Below are 19,522 nucleotides of genomic sequence, written 5' to 3'. Positions count from 1 at the left end.
CACTTGAGGCCAGGAGATCGAGACCAGCCTGGCCAACATAGCGAAACTCTCTCTCTACAAAAAAATGCAAAAATTAGCTGGATGTGTTGGTGGCACCTATAGTCCCAGCTACTCAGGAGGCTGAAGCAGGAGAATCTCTTGAACCTGGGAGCGGAGGTTGCAGTGAACGGAGACTGTGCCACTGCACTCCAGCCTGGGTGACAGAGCGAGACTGTCTAAAAGAACAAACAAAAAAACAAAAGTTAGTTGGATTAGGTTTTTTGTTTTTGGTTGTTATTTCTTTTTCTCCCTTTTTGCAGTAGTAGTATTCATTTGAAATACAATTGGGTTAATTTGTTTCTGTTTAAATTCATATCCCTGCCTCCTCAAATTTTGTTTGTTTAATTATATACTTGAAAGCTCATAACATTAACATGCTTCCAAAAAACAAAACTTTACAGAAAAGTATAATTAAAAATGTCACTTCGTTATCACTCCACCCATCCATTCCTCAGCATCTCTTGTAGGTAATCAAGTTGTTTTCTGATTTATCCTTTGTGAGTTCTTTTTACAGATATGTAAGTTTTATCTCCCTTTCTTTCTGATACAAAAGCTAGTATGCTTTATATACTGTTTTTCACCTGGTTTTTAAGAGTTAAGACTATATCCTAGAAATTGATATATATCAGTTCTTAGAGTTCCGCCTCATTTTTTTTTACAGCTCAGCTGTGCATATTCAATCAATTTCCTGAATTTGCTTTTGGCCTTTTATTTTCATTGGCTTGTTTATCCTACTTCACGATCTTGATTCAAGTTGTTTTGTAATAAGTATTCATGCATCCCGCTTAACTATTTCAAGATTGTCTTGGCTTTTTCTGGTCCTTTGCATTTACATACAGATTTTAAATCAACTCATTACTTTTCCCCAGAAACCCGATGAGATTTTATTTGGCATTGCCTTGAATCTGTAGATTGCTTTGGTGAGAATCGATTTCTTTACAGTATTGAGTCTTCCAATACTTGAACATGGTATATCTCTCTATATAGTCCTTTAATTTCTCTCAGTGAGTCCTAGTTTTCAGTTTACAGGACTTACATATTGTTTACTAGGCTTTTTCCTTAAGTATTTGCTTTTACTGTAAATTGTACTGCCTTAAGGTTTTTTTTTGAAAAAAATTTAAATTTATTAAAAATATGCCAGAATAGTACAGTGAACTAATGTATGCCATTCATCTGGATTTATCAATTGTTAATATTAATTTTGCCACATGTGCTTTATTACTCTCTGTATATGATGATTGTGCATAAACATTTAAGAATAAATTTTAGATATCATAACCTCTTTCCTCTAAATAATTGTGTATATTGCCTAAAAATAAGACAATTTTCTTACCTAACCATAGTAAAATTACAAAATTCAGAGTATTTAGCATTTGGCTTTTGCCATTATTCCAGTAATATCACTTACAGCACTTTCGCTCATCCAGGATCACACATTACATTTCGTTGTTAGGATTCTTTTGTTTCCTGTTATTGGGAGCACTTCTTTCTGTATCTTTCATAACCATGGAATTTTTGAAGAGTATAGGGTGTATAACATTTTAGAATGTCCTTTAAATTCACTTTGTCTGAATGTTTTGTCATGATTGTATTCAGATTATGAATTTTTGGTGAGAATATTATATGACTATGTCATGTCCTCAAAGCATATCGTAAGACATAGGATGTCAGTTGCATTGTTGGTGATGTAACTGATCACCTGGTTAAGTGATTTCTGCCAGGTTTTTCCACAGGAAAGTTATCATTTTTGCTGTTAAGTAATTTGAGAGGAATATTTTGAAACTGTCATATATGCTGCTCCTCATGAAACTGTACCTTGATTGATAATATTTGACAGACTCACATAGTACTATGATAATTGCAAAATAGTAATATTCTAACTAGCATTCCTGTTACATTTGTTTTTGTTTTTGTTTTTTGAGACAGGTTCTTGCTCTGTTATCCACGCTGGAGTGCAATGGTACAATCATGGCTCACTGCAACCTCTGCCTTCCAGGCTCAAGTGATGCTCCCACCTAAGCCTCCTGAGTAGCTGGGACTGTATGCGTGTACCACCATATCTGGCTAATTTTTTTTTTTTTTTCCTTGTAGAGATGTGGTTTTACCACATTGGCCAGGCTGGTCTTGAATTCCTCAGCTCATGCAATCCACCCGCCTCAGACTCTCGAAGTGTTGGCATTATAGGCCTTAGCCATTGTGCCCAGTCCTCATTTCTGTTACATTTGTTAGTTGGCATTCTATATTAAGGAATAGATTTTCCTCCTGATTCACTCATTTATTGTTAAGGTGGATTTTTTTCAAACTTCAGTGGATAGATATTATCCATTATTGTTGCTGCTTGATGTTATGGTTGTCTCAGATTTGAGCAGTGGGAACTTCAAGTTGGCTCCTATGTCTTTTTGATATTTCCTGTTTTTTCTTTTAAAACATTTTTTAACTTTCTGGCATAAAAAGATATTCCACATTCCTTTTGTGTCTTCCCTGTCTCGGCCCTGAAATGAGCCATTTTTCTTCAAGAAACGCTTGTTCCTTTAGGGGTAAATGGTATTTAGAAACTATGGTCTGGCCACTAGGTGTGCTCATGGTTTCTTGGGTGTGATTGCTATTTTTCCATTCACAGACTGGACTAAGAAATGTATAATTTCATATTATTAAACATTTGAGTTAATCCCTCTACCTATAATTTAAATTCAACACCATGAAGTTCTTTTTTGTCTCCCTCTATTCTGTATTTACATCTCCCTTCTTCCTCAGTGAGAACTCTGTCTCCTCAAAACATCAGTATATTTATTCATTTTGAAATATAAACCAACTTATGTTCCTGGAACGATCTAAAAGAACCATTTTTTAAAATTGCATTGATTTTTCTTCATTGTCCATTTCTTAGTTCTTTGATTTTTCATTCCTATCTTTCTATTTATTTGGAATTAATACGTTCTTTTTTCTGGCATCTTAAATTGGAGACTTCCTTTTTCTTCTAATACAAGCATTTAAAACTGCACATTTCCCTTTAAGTACTAAGCAATACATTATCTGCATTTCACAAATTTTGATAGGTTGAGTTTTTATTATAATTTATATTAAAAATACTTTCTAATTTCCCTTGTGAATTTTGATACATGAATAATTAGAAGGGTGTTGTTTACTTTCCGAGTATTTGGTATTTTCCCAAATATCTTATTGTTACTTCCATTGTGGTCAGAGAATATTTCCTATGTGAATATTCTCTGTGATTCCAATCTTGTTAGATTTTAGACTTGTTTTATGGTCCAGCACTTAGTCAATCTTGGTGAATGCTCCATTTATATATTAGAAGAATGTATATTCGGTTGGATATAGCATTCATTCCACAGGTGTCAATTTGGTCAACTTGTTTGTTACTGTTCAAGTTTTATATATCATTACTAATATTCTATTTGTTTTTTTTTTTTGGAGATGGAGTCTTGCTCTGTCTCCAGGCTGGAGTGCAGTGGCATGGTCTTGGCTCACAGCAGCCTCCACCTCCTGGGTTCAAGCGATTCTCCTGCCTCAGCCTCCCAAGTAGCTGGGATTACAGGCACGTGCCACCATGCCCAGCTAATTTTCATATTTTTAGTAGATGGCGGTTTCACCATGTTGGCCAGGCTGGTCTTGAACTCCTGACCTCGTGATCCACCTACCTTGGCCTCCCAAAGTCCTGGGATTACAGGTGTGAGCCACCGCACCCAGCCTATTCTATTTGTTTTATCAATTGTTGAGAAAGTAATTATGGATTTGTCCTTTGTGGATTTGTCTGCCCTTTCAGTTCTGTCAGTTTTTTCTCATGTATTTTGAACCACCAAATAATTTAGTACACACATATTTAGAATTTTTGTATCATCTTAATGAACTGACCTTTTTATTGTTGTGAAATGTCTCTCTTTATATATAATGTTTTGTTTCTTGTAGTCTGCTGTCTCTAATACTATGTGGTCTGATATATAATATTACTATATCAAACGTTCTTATGAGCAATAATTGCATGATATATCTTTTCCATTCTTTCACTTTTAACTCATCTGTGTCTTTAAAAAGTGTCTAGGGGTTTGATATATTTCAGTCTGTTTCGGATTCTCTGAGCATCTTGGCTGCATGTTTTTATGTTTCTTAATACTTTTAGAACATTTCAGGCATTGCCTTGTCAAATATTTTCTCAGTACCTTTTTCACATTTTAAAAATGTTCTTTATTTTATTAATTTATTATTGTTTTTGAGACAGAGTCTTGCTCCATTGCCCAGGCTGGAGTACAGTGGTGTAATCTCAGCTCACTGCAACCTCTGCCTCCCAAGTTCAAGAGATTCTCATGTCTCAGCCTCCCAAGTTGCTGGGATTACAGGCGCGTGCCACCACGCCTGGCTAATCTTTGTGTTTTTAGTAGAGGCAGGGTTTCACCATGTTGGCCAGGCTGGTCTCGAACTCCTGACCTCAGGCGATCAACCCGCCTTGGAGTCCCAAAGTGCTAGGATTACAGGGCCTGGCTGTTAAAATACCCTGTGTTTAACTGAGATTAAACAGAATCTATTATTCTCTTAGTATGTATATGATGTATATACTTTCTTATATCACAGGTTTTCTTTTCTAATAATAAAAGCAAATATGTTGTTTTCATTTGTTTTATTCCGTTTGATTTTAGAAGCAGGGTCTTTTACACTCAGACCAGAGTGCGGTGGTGTGATCATAGCTCACTAGCAGCCTCAACCTCCTGGGCTCAAGTGATCCTCCCATCTCAGCCCCTCAAGTAGCTGGGACTACAGGCATGTGCCAACATGCCTGGCTAATTTTCATTTATTTTTCGTAGAGATGGGATCTCACTATGTTGCCGAGTCTGGTCTTGAGCTCATCGGCTCAAGTTTTCCTCCTGTCTTATCAGGAGAACCAACCCCTAGTATTTCAATGTAGGTTCTTTTCTATTTTCCCTAAGTGTTGGCTGGTCTGAGAAATAAAGAGAAAGAGTACAAAGAGAGAAATTTTACAGCTGGGCCTCTGGGGGTGACATCACATGTCGGCAGGTTCTGTGATGTCCCCGAACCACAAAACCAGCAAGTTTTTATTAGGGAGTTCAAAAGGGGAGGGGGGTACGAACAGGGAGTAAATCACAAAGATCACATGCCTCAAGGGGCAATAAAAGATTACAAGGGCAGAAGGGCAGAGCGAGATCACAAGGCCAGGGCGAAATTAGAATTACTGATGAGGTTCCATGTCCTACTGGGCACGCATTGTCTTGATAAACATCTTAACAGGAAACAGGGTTCGAGAGCAGACAACCGGTCTGACTAGAATTTGCCAGGCTGGAATGTCCTAATCGTAGCAAGCCTGAGGGCACTGCAGGAGACAAGGGCATTATGTCATCCGTTATCTTCAACCACATAAGACAGACACTCCCAGAGCGGCCATTTTAGATACCTCCACTTGGGAATGCATTCCTTTCCCAAAGTTATTCCTTGCTGAGAAAAGAATTCAGCGATATTTCTCCTATTAACTTTTGTAAGAAGAGAAATATGACTCTGTTCCGTCTGGCCCTGCAGGCAGTCAGACCTTATGGTTAGCTCCCTAATTCCCTGAAAATCGCTGTTATCCTGTTCTTTTCAAGGTGCCCAGATTTCATATTGTTCAAACACACATGCTTTACAAACAATTTGTGCAGATAACGCAATCATCAGGGTCCTGAGGCGACATACATCCCCAGCTTATGAAGATGATGGGATTAAGAGATTAAAGTAAAGACAGACATAGGAAATTATAAGAGTATTGATTGGGGAAGTGATAAATGTCCATGAATTCTTCACAATTTATGTTCAGAGACTGCAGTAAAGACGGGCGTAAGAAATTGTAAAGGTATTAATTTGGGGAACTAATAAATGTCCATGAAATTGTCACAATTTATGTTCTTCTGCTGTGGCTTCAGTCAGTCCCTCTGGTCGGGGTCTCTGACTTCCCACATCACTGTCTCAGCTTTCCAAAGTGTTGGGATTATAGGTGTGAGCCACCACACCTGACCAATATATATTTATCATAGAAATTTCCAGGAGAAATTTACAAAAAAGAAAAAACAAAGAAATATAAATTACCTAGATGGTGATATCATCAAGACGGCAGAATAGAAGATCCCCTAGCATCACTGCTTTCATAAAAATACAATTAGAAACCATTCAAAGACAAGAGCACCAGCCTGAATACACCAGAACTCGGGAGAATCAGAGAAATCCCCTGTATCCACAGACCTGAGAGAAACCTTGGCTGATAAGAGAAATCATCATTTCAGATTGTGCCAACCCCTCCCCCAAGCTGGCATAACACCAACCCCTCCCCCGAGCTGGCATAACACCACTCAGACCCATGGTTTCTGAGGTGAGAGGAGAGAATTGGAGGTGGATGTTTGATCTTCTCACTGGTCTGGGAATCTTCATGGAAAGCCCACTCCAGCTCCATCTCGTAGGTACCATTGGAAATGCCAGAAGGACTGAACCAGCTGGAGTGTATTGGGAACAAAAGTGGGCCAATGATTACAGTGACAGGTGTGGATCTTTGTGGCTACTCAGTACTCCAATCAGCTGGGAAACCGTGTTGAAGAGACTGGTTGATGCCATAGAGCTGTAGGGACATAGTCTGTGGGATAGCCTGAATCCCAGGCTTTCCACAAAGCCCAGGTGCTTGCATGGAACCTTCCCTGGATAGAAACAACTAACAGTCATGATTAAGTTCCAGTGCCCACTTAAGTTTTCTCCAGTTTAAGAAACAGTGGTAGGGCAGCAATGTAGTTCTGTGGCAGTGTTTAAGCTTTGGTGCTCACTGTAAGTCTTCTCTAGAGTGGGAAACAATGGCAGGGCAGCGATTTCATCCTGCAACAGCATTTATGCTTCAATGTTCATTATAAGTCTTCCCCAGAACAGGAAACAATGACAGGGCAATGAATTAGTTCTAATGCAGTGTTTTAGTTCTGGTACTTACTCTAAGTCATCCACTAAACAGGAAGAAACAACAGGCCATGTTTAAGGTCTGATACTAAAAAGTAAAGGTCTAAGTAACAGCAATAAATAACACCTGCAAAAACTAGAAGAGTTAACTGTCTCTTCCAATGTGCAGGCATCAACATAAAGATGCAAGGATTGTGAAAATCCAACAAAGTATGATACTACTAAAAGAAACCAACTCAACTCCAGAAATGAACTAGAAGAATTGAAGATCTACAAGATTTTTGAAAGAGAATTTAGAATTATTTTTTGAAGAAGTTCAGGGAATCACAAGAAAATATGGATAGAAATCTGAATGGAATTTGGAAAACACTCCAGAAATGAAATGAGAAGTTTGACAAAAATAGAAGTGTTTTTTTAAAAAACAGAGAGATTCTATAAATGAAGAGTACCATTACTGAATGGAAAAACTCATTAGAAAGTTCTGACAGCAGACTTGATCAAACAAAGGAAAGAATTATTGAGCTTGAGGGTAGAAGCTATGAATTTACCTAAACAGAAGAGCAAAAAGAAAAGAATAAAGAATGAAGAGGGCCTACAAGAATTATGAGACATCAATAAGGGAAGCAACCTCTGATAATTGGAATTTTTAAAGGAGATGAGAGTGAAAAAGGCCTAGAAGGCATATTTAAGGAAATAATGACTGAAAATTTCCAAACTCTGAGGAAAGATGACAATATCTAGGTAAAGGAAGCTGAGAGATTATCATTCAAATTCAACCTAGAGAGGGAATTCCCCAAGGCACATTATAATCAAATTAGCAAAAATCAAAGACAAAGAAAAAATACTAAAAACATTAAGAAAAAGGAAACATATCTCAGTCAGTGGAGCCCCAATATGGCTTTCAATGGATTCCTCAGCAGAAACCTTGAAGGCCAGGAGAGACTGGAATGCTATATTCGAAGGAAGGGAGGGAGGGAAAGAGGGAGGGAAATTGTCCACCAAGAATATTGTACCCAGTAAAGCTATTTTTCTTTTTCTTTTTTATTTTGGAATTGGAGTCTTACTCTGTCACTCAGGCTGGAGTGCAGTGCATGATGGCTCACTGCAGCCTTCACCTCCTGAGTTCAAGCATTCTCCTGCCTCAGCCTCCTGAGTAGCTGGGACTACAGGCACATGCCACCATGCCTAGCTAATTTTTTGTATTTTAGTAGAGACAGGGTTTCACTGTGTTGCCCAGGCTGTTCTCAAACTCCTGAAACTCCTGAGCTCAGGCAGTCTGCCTGCCTTGTCCTCCCAAAGTGCTAGGATTATAGTCTTGAGCTACTGTGCCCGGCCCAGTAAAGCTATTTTTCAAACACAAAGGAAGGATAAAGACATTTCCAGACAAACAAATGTTGAGGGAGTTCATCAATGCCAGACCTGTTTTGCAAGAACTGTGTATTAGTCTGTTTTCACGCTGCTAATAAAGACATAACTGACACTGGATAATTTATAAAGGAAGGAGATTTAATTGACTCACAGTTCCACATGGCTTGGGAGGCCTCACAATCATGGCAGAAGGTGAATGAGGAGCAAAGTCACATCTTACATAGTGGCAGGCAAGACGGCTTGTGCAGGGGAACTCCCATTTATAAAACTATCAGAGGCTTATTTACTACCAAAAGAACAGTATGGGGGAAACCACCCCCGTTATTTAATTATCTCCATCTGACTTTGCCCTTGACATGTGAGGATTACTACAATTCAAGGTAAGATTTGGGTGGGTACACAGCCAAACCATATTAGACTGCTAGAGGGAGTTCTTCAGTCTGAAGGAAATGGATGCTAAGATGTAACAAGAAAACGTCTGAAGTTAAAAAAACTCATGGATGAGGCTGGGCACAGTGGCTCATGCCTGTAATCCTAGCACTTTGGGAGGCCGAGGTGGGTGGATCACCTGAGGTGAGGACTTTGTGACCAGCCTGTCCAACATGGTGAAACCCCATCTCTACTAAAAATACAAAAATTACCTGGGCGGGTGATGGGTGCCTGTAATCCCAGCTATTCAGAAAGCCAAGGCAGGAGAATCACTTGAACCCAGAAGGTGAAAGTTGCAGTGAGCTGAGATCACACCATTACACTGCAGCCTGGGTGACAGAAGGTGACTGCATCTCAAAAAAAAAAAGAAAAGAAAACTCTTGGATAAAAGTAGAACAATTATTTGGTATTATGCTTATTATCTGTGTGATGAAATAATCTGTACAGCAGACTTTTGTGACATACAATTTACCTACAGAACAAACATGCACATGGACCCCTGAGCCTAAAAGTAAACCTTAAAAAAAAAAAGTGAAACAATCAAATTCAGAATACTCTAATACTGTAGTTATGGTAAGTAAAACCACTTATATCTTAAATATGAAGACTAAAAGACAAAACTCTTAAAAAACTCCAACAATTGGTTAAGAGGCAATATAAACAGGTATAAATTGAAGCATGAAAGTCAAAGTACAGGGGGTGATATGGTGTTAAAATATAGAGTTTGTTTTTGATGCTTGTCAGTCCACATTGAGTTATTATCAGTTTAAAATAACCTGTTGTAACTACAAAATATTTTTTATAAGCCTCGTGGTAACCACAAACCAAAAACCTGTAAGAGAGACACTAAAAATAAATGGCATAGAATCAAAACATACTACTAGAAAAAAATCCTTAACTATGACAGTAAGTGGAAAAGAAGAAAAGACCTACAAAACAACCACAAAACAACTAACAAAATGACAGTAGTAAACCCTTACCTATCATACCTTGAGTGTAAGTGTATTAAATTCCCCAATTAAAAGACATAGAGTTGCTGAATGCATAATGAAACAAGACCCAACTATATGCTGTCTGCAAGAAACTCACTTTACCTTTAAAGACATGCACAGATTGAAAGTAAAGGGATGGAAAGATATTCCATGCAAATGCAAACCAAAAAAGCTGGAGTAGCTGTGGTTGTATCAGATAAAATAAACTTTGTCAACGGTGTTACAGAGGACAAAGGAGGCCATTTGTTACATAATGGTGAAGGAGTCAGTAGTATGGCAAGAGGATATAATCATTGTAAATGTGTTTGTATGCCACACTGGAGCACCCAAGTATATAAAACATATTAATGGACCTAAAGGGAAAAACTGACTCTAATAGAATAATAGTGGGAGATTTCAACACCCCACTTCCGGCAATGAACATGTGATCCAGATAGAAAAATCAACAGTCTTCCGAGTTAAATTGGACTGTAAGCCAAATGGACCCAACAGACATCTACAGAATATCGCAGTAAACAGTTGCAGAATATACATTTTTTTCAACAATGCATGCGGCATTCTCCAGGACAAATCATATGTTAGGTTCCAAAGCAAGTCTTAACAAATTTTTAAAAATGATATCACCCGGGGGCCAGGCACGGTGGCTCACGCCTGTAATCCCAGCACTTTGGGAGGCCGAGATGGGCAGATCATGAGGTCAGGAGATCGAGACCATCCTGGCTAACACGGTGAAACCCCATCTCTACTAAAACTACAAAAAATTAGGCCGGGGTGGTGGCAGGCCCCTATAGTCCCAGCTACTTGGGAGGCTGAGGCAGGAGAATGGCGTGAACCTGGGAGGCAGAGCTTGCAGTGAGCCGAGATCTTGCCACTGTACTCCAGCCTGGGCAACAGAGCGAGACTCCATCTCAAAACAAACAAACAAACAAATAATAATATCAACTATCCTTTCTGACCACACAGAATAAACCTAGAAACCAATAATAGAAGGAAAAAATGGAAATGGTACAAATTTATGGAAATTAAACAACATGCTCCTGAACAATGAATGGAGTCAATTAAGAAATTAAATTATAAAATTCCTTCAGACAAATGAAAATGGAAACAGCATGCCAACACATGGGATGCAAGAAAAGCAGTTCTTTGAGGTAAGTTTATAGCAATAAACACTGATGTCAAAATGTAGAAAGACTTCAAATAACCTAATGATGCATCTCAAGGAGTTAGAAGAGCAAGAACAAACCAAAACCAAAATTAGTAGAAGTGAAATAGACGAAAAGTTTCTGAGGATGGTTTGACATACCATGGCAAATTAAGAAATATGGTACATCACATTCACAGAATAAAAAGCAGAAACTATATAATTATTTCAATAGATGCTGAAAATATAATACTGAATTGGGAAAACCTGAAGCCCTTCTGAGATCTTAGAAGAAGACAAGGATGCTCATTTTCACCACTCCTGTTTGACATATGAGTGGAAGTCCTGGTCAGAGCAGTTAGTCAAGAGAAGGAAATAAGAAAGGAGGAAGTCAAATTATCCTTGTTTGCAGACAACATGATCTTATATTTAGAAAAATCTGAAGACTCCACCGAAATACTGTTAGAGCTGATGAAAGAATTCAGCAAAGCTGCAAGATACAAAGTCAACATACAAAAATCTTCATTTCTACACATCAGCAGTGAACAATATGAAAAACAAATTTAAAAAGCAATCTCATTTACAATAGTTAACAACAACAACTTAACAACAACAACAGAAACCCTCGGAAAAAATTAAACCAAAAAGTGAAATAACTTTACAATGAAAACTAGAAAACACTGCTGAAAGAATTCAAGAAGACACACAATGTGAAAAGATATGTTCACGGATTGGAAGAATTAATATCATTAAAATGTTCATACTACCCAAAGCAGTCTACAGAGTCAATGTAATCCCTATCAAATCACCAAAGACATTCGTCAGAGAAATAGAAAAATGTCCTAAATTTGTATGGAACCACAAAAGACCTCAAATACCCAAAGAAATCCTGAGCAAAAACAATAAAGCTGGAGGCATCATACTACCTGGCTTCAAAATTTACCACATAGGTCTAATATCCAAAACACCATGGCACTGACACAAAAACAGACACATAGTCTAATGGAGCATAATAGCGAACCTGTAAATAAATTCACACATTTCCAGCCAATTGATTTTTGGCAAAGATGCCAAGCACATACATTGGGGAAGGAATGGTGTCTTCAATAAATGGGGTGGGAAAACTGGATATCCATAAGCAGAAAAATGAAACTGGATCTCTATCCCTTTCCATATATAAAAAATGAATATGTATTTGATTGGATTGGATGTAAAACATGAAACTACCAGAATAAAATACTGAAGAAATGCTTTAGGACAATGGTCTGGGCAAAGATTTTCTGGGCAAGACCTCAGAAGGACAGGCAACAAAAGCAAACATACAAATGGGGTTACATCAAACCAAAAAGCTTATGAACTGCAAATGAAACAATCAACAGAGTGACAGCCTATAGAATGGGAGAAAATATTTGCAAACTATCCATGTGAGAACAGATTAATAAGCAGAATATATAAATAACCAACTCAACAGCAAAAATAATCCAATAAAAACTGGGCAAAGATTCTGAATAGACGTCTCTCAAAAGTGGACATACAAATGACCAATTGGGGTATGAAAAAGTGCTCAACATCACTAATCATAAGAGAAATGCAAATCTAAAAACCAATAAGATATTATCTCATGCTAGTTAAAATGGTTGTTATTAAAACGTCAAACTGAGCATAGTGGCTTATTCCTATAGTCCCAGCCCTGGGAGGCTGGGGTGGGAGGACTGCTTGAGCCCAGAGGTTGGAGGCTGCAGTGAGCTATGATTGTGCCACTGCACTCCAGCCTGTGTTACAGAGTGAGACCCTATCTCAAAAACAACAACAGCATATACATTCTTTTTTTTTTTTTTTAAAGTAAAAGAGCAGCAGATGCTGGCAAGGATGTGGAGAAAGAGAACACTACTACACAGTTGTTAGGTATGTAAATTAGCCACTTTGGGAAATAGTACGGAAATTTCTCAGAAAACTAAAAATAAATCAGCCATATGATCCGGCATTCCTAATTGTGAATATATATCCAAAAGAAATCAATATGTTGAAGAGATATCTGTACTCCCGTGTTTACTGTAGCTGTATTCACAATAGCCAAGATATGGAATCAACCTAAGTGTCCACAACAGATGAATAGATAAAGAAAGTGTGGTTCATAATGGAATATTATTCAGCCATAGAAAAGAATGAAATCCTGTCATTTGCAGCAACGTGGATGGAATTGGAGCTCATTATATGAAGTGAAATAAACCAGGCATGGAAAGACAAATAACACATGATCTTCTTCAGATGTGGGAGCTAAAAACGTTGATCTCATGGTGGTAGAGAGTAGAATGATGGTTGCCAGAAGCTGGGAAAGGTTGTTGGGAGGAATGAAGAGAGATTGTTTAACGGGTGCAAAAATACACTTAGAAGGAGTAAGTTCTAGTGTTTAATAGCATGATAGGGTGATTATAGTTCATAAAAATGTATATTTCAAAATAGCTAGAAGAGAATATTTGAAATGTTCCCAACACAAATAAATTATGTGTTTGAGGTGATGGATACGCTGATTGCCCTTATTTGATCATTACACATTGTAAGCACATTATCAAAATATATATATGTGCACACAAATATGTACAGTTATGTATCAAAATACAACTATTTAGAAAGTGCCTTCCGCAGATAGAAATTTTAGCGTGCATTTATTTTGAATATTTGTAATCCTGCTGAATATACAACATTTTTAATTTAGTTAAAAAGCACATGCAGTTTGCCACCTTAGCCATTTTTAAATGTACGGTATTCTTAATTACGTGCACATTGATGTACAACAGATCTCTGGGACTTTTTCATCTTCTTTTTTATTTATTTATTTAGTTATTTTTTGAGATAGAATCTTGCTCTGTCACCCAGGCTGGAGTGCAGTGGCATGATCTCAGCTCACTGCAACCTCTGCCTCCTGGGTTCAAGTGATCTTCTGCCTCAGCCTCCCAAGTAGTTGGGTTTACAGGCATGTGCCACCACCTTTAGCTAATTTTTGTGTTTTTAGTAGAGACAGGGTTCCACCATGATGGCCAGGCTGGTTTTGAACTGCTGACCTCAAGTGATCTGGCTGCCTTGGTTTCCCAAAGTGCTGGGATTATAGGCATGAGCCACCGTTGCCTGGCCTACTTTTTCATCTTTTTAAAACTCGTGTCCACTGAACAACAACTCCTTTTTTCTCCCTTTTCCTGGCCCCTGGCAGCTAGCATTCTATTTTCTGTTTTCCAAGATTTTAACTGCTTTAAATATCTCATATAAGTGTAATCATGTAGTATTTATCTTTTTGTTAATTTCACTTAGCATAATGTCTTTAAGTTGTATCCATGCATTAGCATAAGACAGAATTTTCCTTTTTGTAAAGGCAGTGACATTCTATTGTATGCATATACAATGCATATTCATACATACAATGCATATGCATGTATATATGCAAAATAATGACGTTCTATTGTATGCCTATACAACTTTTTTTTTTTTTTTTTTTTTTTTTACCCATTCATCTGTCAATGGACATAGAAGTTGCTTCCACTTCTCAGCTATTGTGAATAATATTATAATCAACACGGGTGTGCCTTTCTCAGATATTTTTCCTAGGATAGTGTATTAGTTCATTTTCACACTGCTATGAAGAACTACCTGAGATGTAATTTATGAAGAAAAGAGGTTTAATTAACTCAGTCCCACAGACTGTACAGGTGGTATGGCTGGGAAGGCCTCAGGAAACTTTCAGTCATGGTGGAAGGCAAAGGGGAAGCCCACACCTTCTTTACATGGCTGAGTAGGAGGGAGAGAGAGAGAAGGGGGAAGTGCTGCACACTTTCAGACTACCAGATCTTATGAGAACTCACCATCATGAGAACAGCAAGGGGGATATCTGCCCCCATGATCCAGTCACCTCCCACCAAGTCCCTCCCCCAACACAGGGGATTACAATTCAACATGGGATTTAGGTGGGCACACAGAACTAAACCATATCAGATAGTTATCATTATCATAGATTGTTTGATATTATTCTAAAGATCTGGGATGCTTTCTTCTGATTTCTCCTTCCTTTTTGTTTTTTTTCCCTTTGTGTTTCAATTTGTATAATTTCTATTGACCTGACATCAAATTTACTGATTCTCCTTGGTTGTTTTGAGTCTAGTGATGAACCTGTAGAAAGCTTTCTTCATGTCTGTTACCATGTATTTTATTTCTACTATTTCCATTAAACTCTTAAAGTTTCTGTCTGATGGAAGCACTTGTCTTTTCATACATGTTGTGTACTTTTTCTCTTACAGCTTTAACAAATTAATTATGATTAAGTTCCCCTGTCTGATAATGTTAGCATCACTGTCATTTCTGATACTGGTCTGTATTTTACTGTATCTCTTGACAGTATTATTTTCCTTGCTTTTTTATCTGTTGTAATTTTTATTAAATTCTGGTGGGCATCATGGGTAGGACTGTAGCAAACTGAAGCCAACGGTATTTGTTACTGAAATGAATATACCTCTTCTGCTTGACTGATAATGTTGGTGATTTGAACCAATCTAACGAGGAGTTGAGATAAATTTAAATATTGTTGTTATAATTGGTTTCTGTTATGGACTGAGTGTTTGTGTCCTTCAAAATTCATATGTTGAAGCCCCCCTCCCCTGGAAATGTAAGCGTATTTGGAGATTGCACCTTTATGGAGGTAAGTAAGGTTAAATGAGGTCATAAGGGTGAAGTCTTGACCCAACAGAATGTGTCATTATAAGAAAAGGTACTAGAGAGTTAGCTCTCTCTTTGTCTGCCATATGAGAACACAGTGAGAAGGTGACCTTCTACAGGCTAAGAGAGTCCATACTAGGAACCAAATCTCCCAGCACCTTGGTCTGGGACTTCTAGCCTTCAGAAATATGGAAAAATAAATTTCTATGGTTTAAGCTGCTCAGTCTATGGCATTTTGTTATGCAAACCCCGGCTGACTAAAATACTGTCAGTGCACCACAGATTTGAAATTCTGCTAGTGTCACCTTTTGTTCAGGGTGGGCCTGATTTGCCAGAGGATTTTTCTCAGTATTCCTGTTTAACCCTCTGCTTTAGGTCTTCTTTGTGCACCTAGGCCTCAGAGGCGGTTTTCTCTATGTTCATGCCCCTCCCTCAAATGTAGATTACTGTTAATTTTTACTTGGTGATAGCTACCCTGGTGCTAGACTGAAGAGGTATCCTCTATTGTCTTGGCCCAGCTTCAATGTTAGGTATGCTCTGTGATCCTAAGTTTTGGGGAATGGGACTTGTTCAGGGATCCTGCCCCTCTTTCCTGTAGGAGTCAGACTGCCTTGTGTCTTCATCAGGTCCTTTGCATGAGTTTCCTTCCCACCCCCAGCAGTAGGAGACCTCTAAAGCTAGGACTGCACATGATATCCTGTCTTCCTTCACCCTCCCAGGGTTGGAGAATATTTTTCTTTATTCTTCTACCATCCACAATGGCTTGTCACCTGTTTCTTGGGGCAACATGATTTGCTGCTCTTACCTCAACAACATAAGACTTTTGGATCCAGAGGGGAAAAGGGTCTTTTTTAGTAGTGGTGCCTCACTTCCTCCATGCCTGTACCTCTGATGATCACTTTTTCTGGCTTTCTGCGTCTCTCCAGTCTTTTTCTTGACAGCCTGGAAGAAAATGTCGCAAGTGTTTGCAACTTCTTGGAGTTTTATACCCTCACTCGAATCTACACTTTGCCATTAGCTATTTGTTTAAAATTTTAGCTGTATTTTTCTAACCCCCTTGTAAGGTAACCCCACCATCCCATTCCCCTCCATGGGTGAGCCAGTGCTCTCATTTGTCTTTTTTTTTTTTTTTTTTTTTTTCCATGGTGTATGTCTTCCTTTAGATTTCAAGTTTGTTGGTTATTATCTCAACACTTTGATGGCTTCATGAAAAGTTATGATTTTGTAGATTATAAGTGGGAGCAATGCTGCTTCCAGCTTTCTGTATCCTAGATGGAAACTTGAAAGCACAGATTTTTTTCTCTGGCCCATTCTCTTTTCTTTTTGTAGTACCCCAAATACACGTTTGTTAAAAACTCTTGGTATTACCTTACAGGTTTCTAATGCTGTATACTTTTTTTTTTTTCTTTTTAGATACGTTTCTGTATTTGCTTTAATTTAGATATTTTGTATTGGTCTTTCTGAATGTTCTTTGCTCTTCTGTGATTGCTTATCTGTTGATTAAATCCCATTAATTAAATTTTTTATTTCAGATACTGTGCCTTTTCAGTTTTAGAGTTTTTTCATAGTTTATCTCCTGAAGTACCTAATCTCTTTAGCATTTACGTTAATCTTTTTCTATAGTTTCTTTGGCATATTTATACTTTTTGTTTTAAAATGCTTGCTTGCTAATTAAAATGACTTGATCATCTCTATGTCATCTCCTATTAATGTTTCTCTTGATTGTGCTTCATGTTTTGCTGATATTTTGAGTATGTGTCATCATTTTTTCTTGAATCTAGGGCATTTTGTTTAAAGAACAGTGGGAAGTGATGTGTACTATTTTTTGTTTTGTTTTGATCCCCCATGGAGTACATGCCCTTTCCTGTGTTTAGGGTAAGGGACTGAGTTTAGTTGAGCTAGTGTTAGGCTGCAGTCTTAGATTCAATGTATCTGTTATTGGCTCAGCCCATTCCAAGGTGCCTCATTTTTTATCTTGACAGTTTTTGAGCTGGGGGTGGGTATTTGGTTGCAGGCTGAGAAACTGTTGGTTGACTGTTGGTTTATTTGGATCCTGGAATTCACTCACCCAGAGAATGCCAAGATTACCACCTTCTATCTTCTCAAACGTGAGGGGTTATCTTGCAGGGTGAGTAATATGGGAGACATACTGGATCAAGCAATTTCTTTTTGTGTTGGGATTATTACAATCTCTAATCCATCCTGCTATCCCACACAGTTGTCTACGGCTTGGCTGATTACTGCTTGCCTGATAAAATGTATTTGTCTAATGGGAAGATCACCTATATCTAGACTGCGGTGTTTGCCCCAAGGCAGGGAAGCTGTCATGGTTCTCTGCTTATTTATGAAAGCTCAATTTTTATTTTCCTCTGGAATACTATTCATCAAAGCTTCTTTACTCATTTTAAGCTCCACAGAAAATGTTATAACCATGGGAATAAAGGCCTTTCTTGTGCTCCATCCAAACCTTCAGGAACAGAATTCTTCAGAAATTTTTAGTTATAGTGGACTACTCTTTGAAGTCTTTTGACTGTTTACCAACCAGTCTTATACTGAAAGATTAATATTTACCTTCCTTCTGTTCTATATCTAGGCCTTTTAAAAATTTTAAACAATTTTTTTTAGAGAGGGGCTCTCACTCTGTCACCCAGGTTGAAGTGCAGTGGCCTGAACATAGCTAATTGCAGCCTCAAACTCCTGGGCTCAAGGCATCTTCCCACCTCGTTCTCCTGAGTAGGTGGGACTATAGACACATGCCACCATGCCCAGCTAATTTTCTTTTTTAAATGTTTTGTAGAAACAGGGTATACTATGTTGCCCAGACTCACCTCAAACTCTTCCAGCCACAGATTATCAAAGTGCTGGAATTACAGGTGTGAGCCAGCAAGCCTGGCCTATTCTAAGTCTTAAGATTAAAAAAAAAACAAAACTTGATTTCTGTATCTCTTGAGACTTTCTGCTTCTGTTGGCTGAATTCTGCATTTTTGCCATTATTAAAAATTCTAGATCCTTTTGTCGTTCATAAGCACAATGATTGAGTTTTCATGCTCATGCGTGAGATATGCCTCACTCCAATCTTGTTGCGGTGTTAGCACATTACCTACCTGACAGAAAGAAAAAAATTCCTAACACTTGCCAAAAAGAAAAGGAAACTCAAGTGGCACATTTTATCAAAATTCTAAATATGTTATTTGAGCGATATTCTGACTAGTATGATTTTATAAAATCCCAATACATCAAAGTTTAAGATTTTAACATATAAATTTGGAATGTGTCTTCATGGTATAGGGGTAGGACCAGTGTTGGTGCATATATATGGCGACTTTATAAAAAGTCTCCCTCTTTGGACAGATTATAAAAAGTTGCCCCTTCCTGCTCTCGGCTTGTTGCCTGATTTCAGCCCTCATTTTACCCATTGGTTAGATGCCCTGATACTATCTATATAATTGTATACAGTGCATTTGAATCAGCAAATGTTTTAGTTGCTGTTAGATAAGACAGACTTGTAAAAAATTACCAAGTAGGAAATTCATATATTGCCACTGTTAACACAAATGTTCTTTTCTGGTTTTAAAAGTGGGGTCAATTTGTGCTATTGCTTTTAACTTGCTTCTTATAATTATAAATTAACATCTTATAGAAAACCTATTACTGAGGAATTTCTATACAAATTTACACTTATGTTCTATGTATTATAAAACCTGAGGGTGCCAAAAGAGGTAGTGGTTGGAGACACTAAAATGAAGATATTTGGTATTTGTGTTCTGGTGCTTTGCATATAATAAGTACTGAAACATGTTGGTTGAATGTTAACATTTCTGAAATAAGTAAAAGTAAACCCTTAAGTTTAATGGAAGTAGTTTACCTGTCACTTCAGGAACAAATATATTTAATGAAGCAAGGTTTACTGTTATTAAAG

The 19,522-nt window shown here is 37.8% G+C and overlaps 1 protein-coding gene and 1 non-coding gene across 3 annotated transcripts in view; both read left to right on the top strand.

Annotated features, from left to right (window-relative positions):
• IPMK (inositol polyphosphate multikinase) overlaps positions 1-19,522 on the top strand; it is a 77,278-nt gene that overhangs the window by 6,151 nt on the left and 51,605 nt on the right. The gene's annotated exons all lie outside the window — the stretch shown is intronic.
• LOC116269613 lies at positions 18,610-18,713 on the top strand. Its single transcript, XR_004177232.1, has one exon. It is a non-coding gene; the product is annotated as a small nucleolar RNA U13 (small nucleolar RNA).

This window comes from Papio anubis, chromosome 11, assembly GCF_008728515.1.
Source record: "Papio anubis isolate 15944 chromosome 11, Panubis1.0, whole genome shotgun sequence".
Taxonomy (NCBI): domain Eukaryota; kingdom Metazoa; phylum Chordata; class Mammalia; order Primates; family Cercopithecidae; genus Papio; species Papio anubis.
This window is presented reverse-complemented; position numbering and strand designations above follow the sequence as displayed.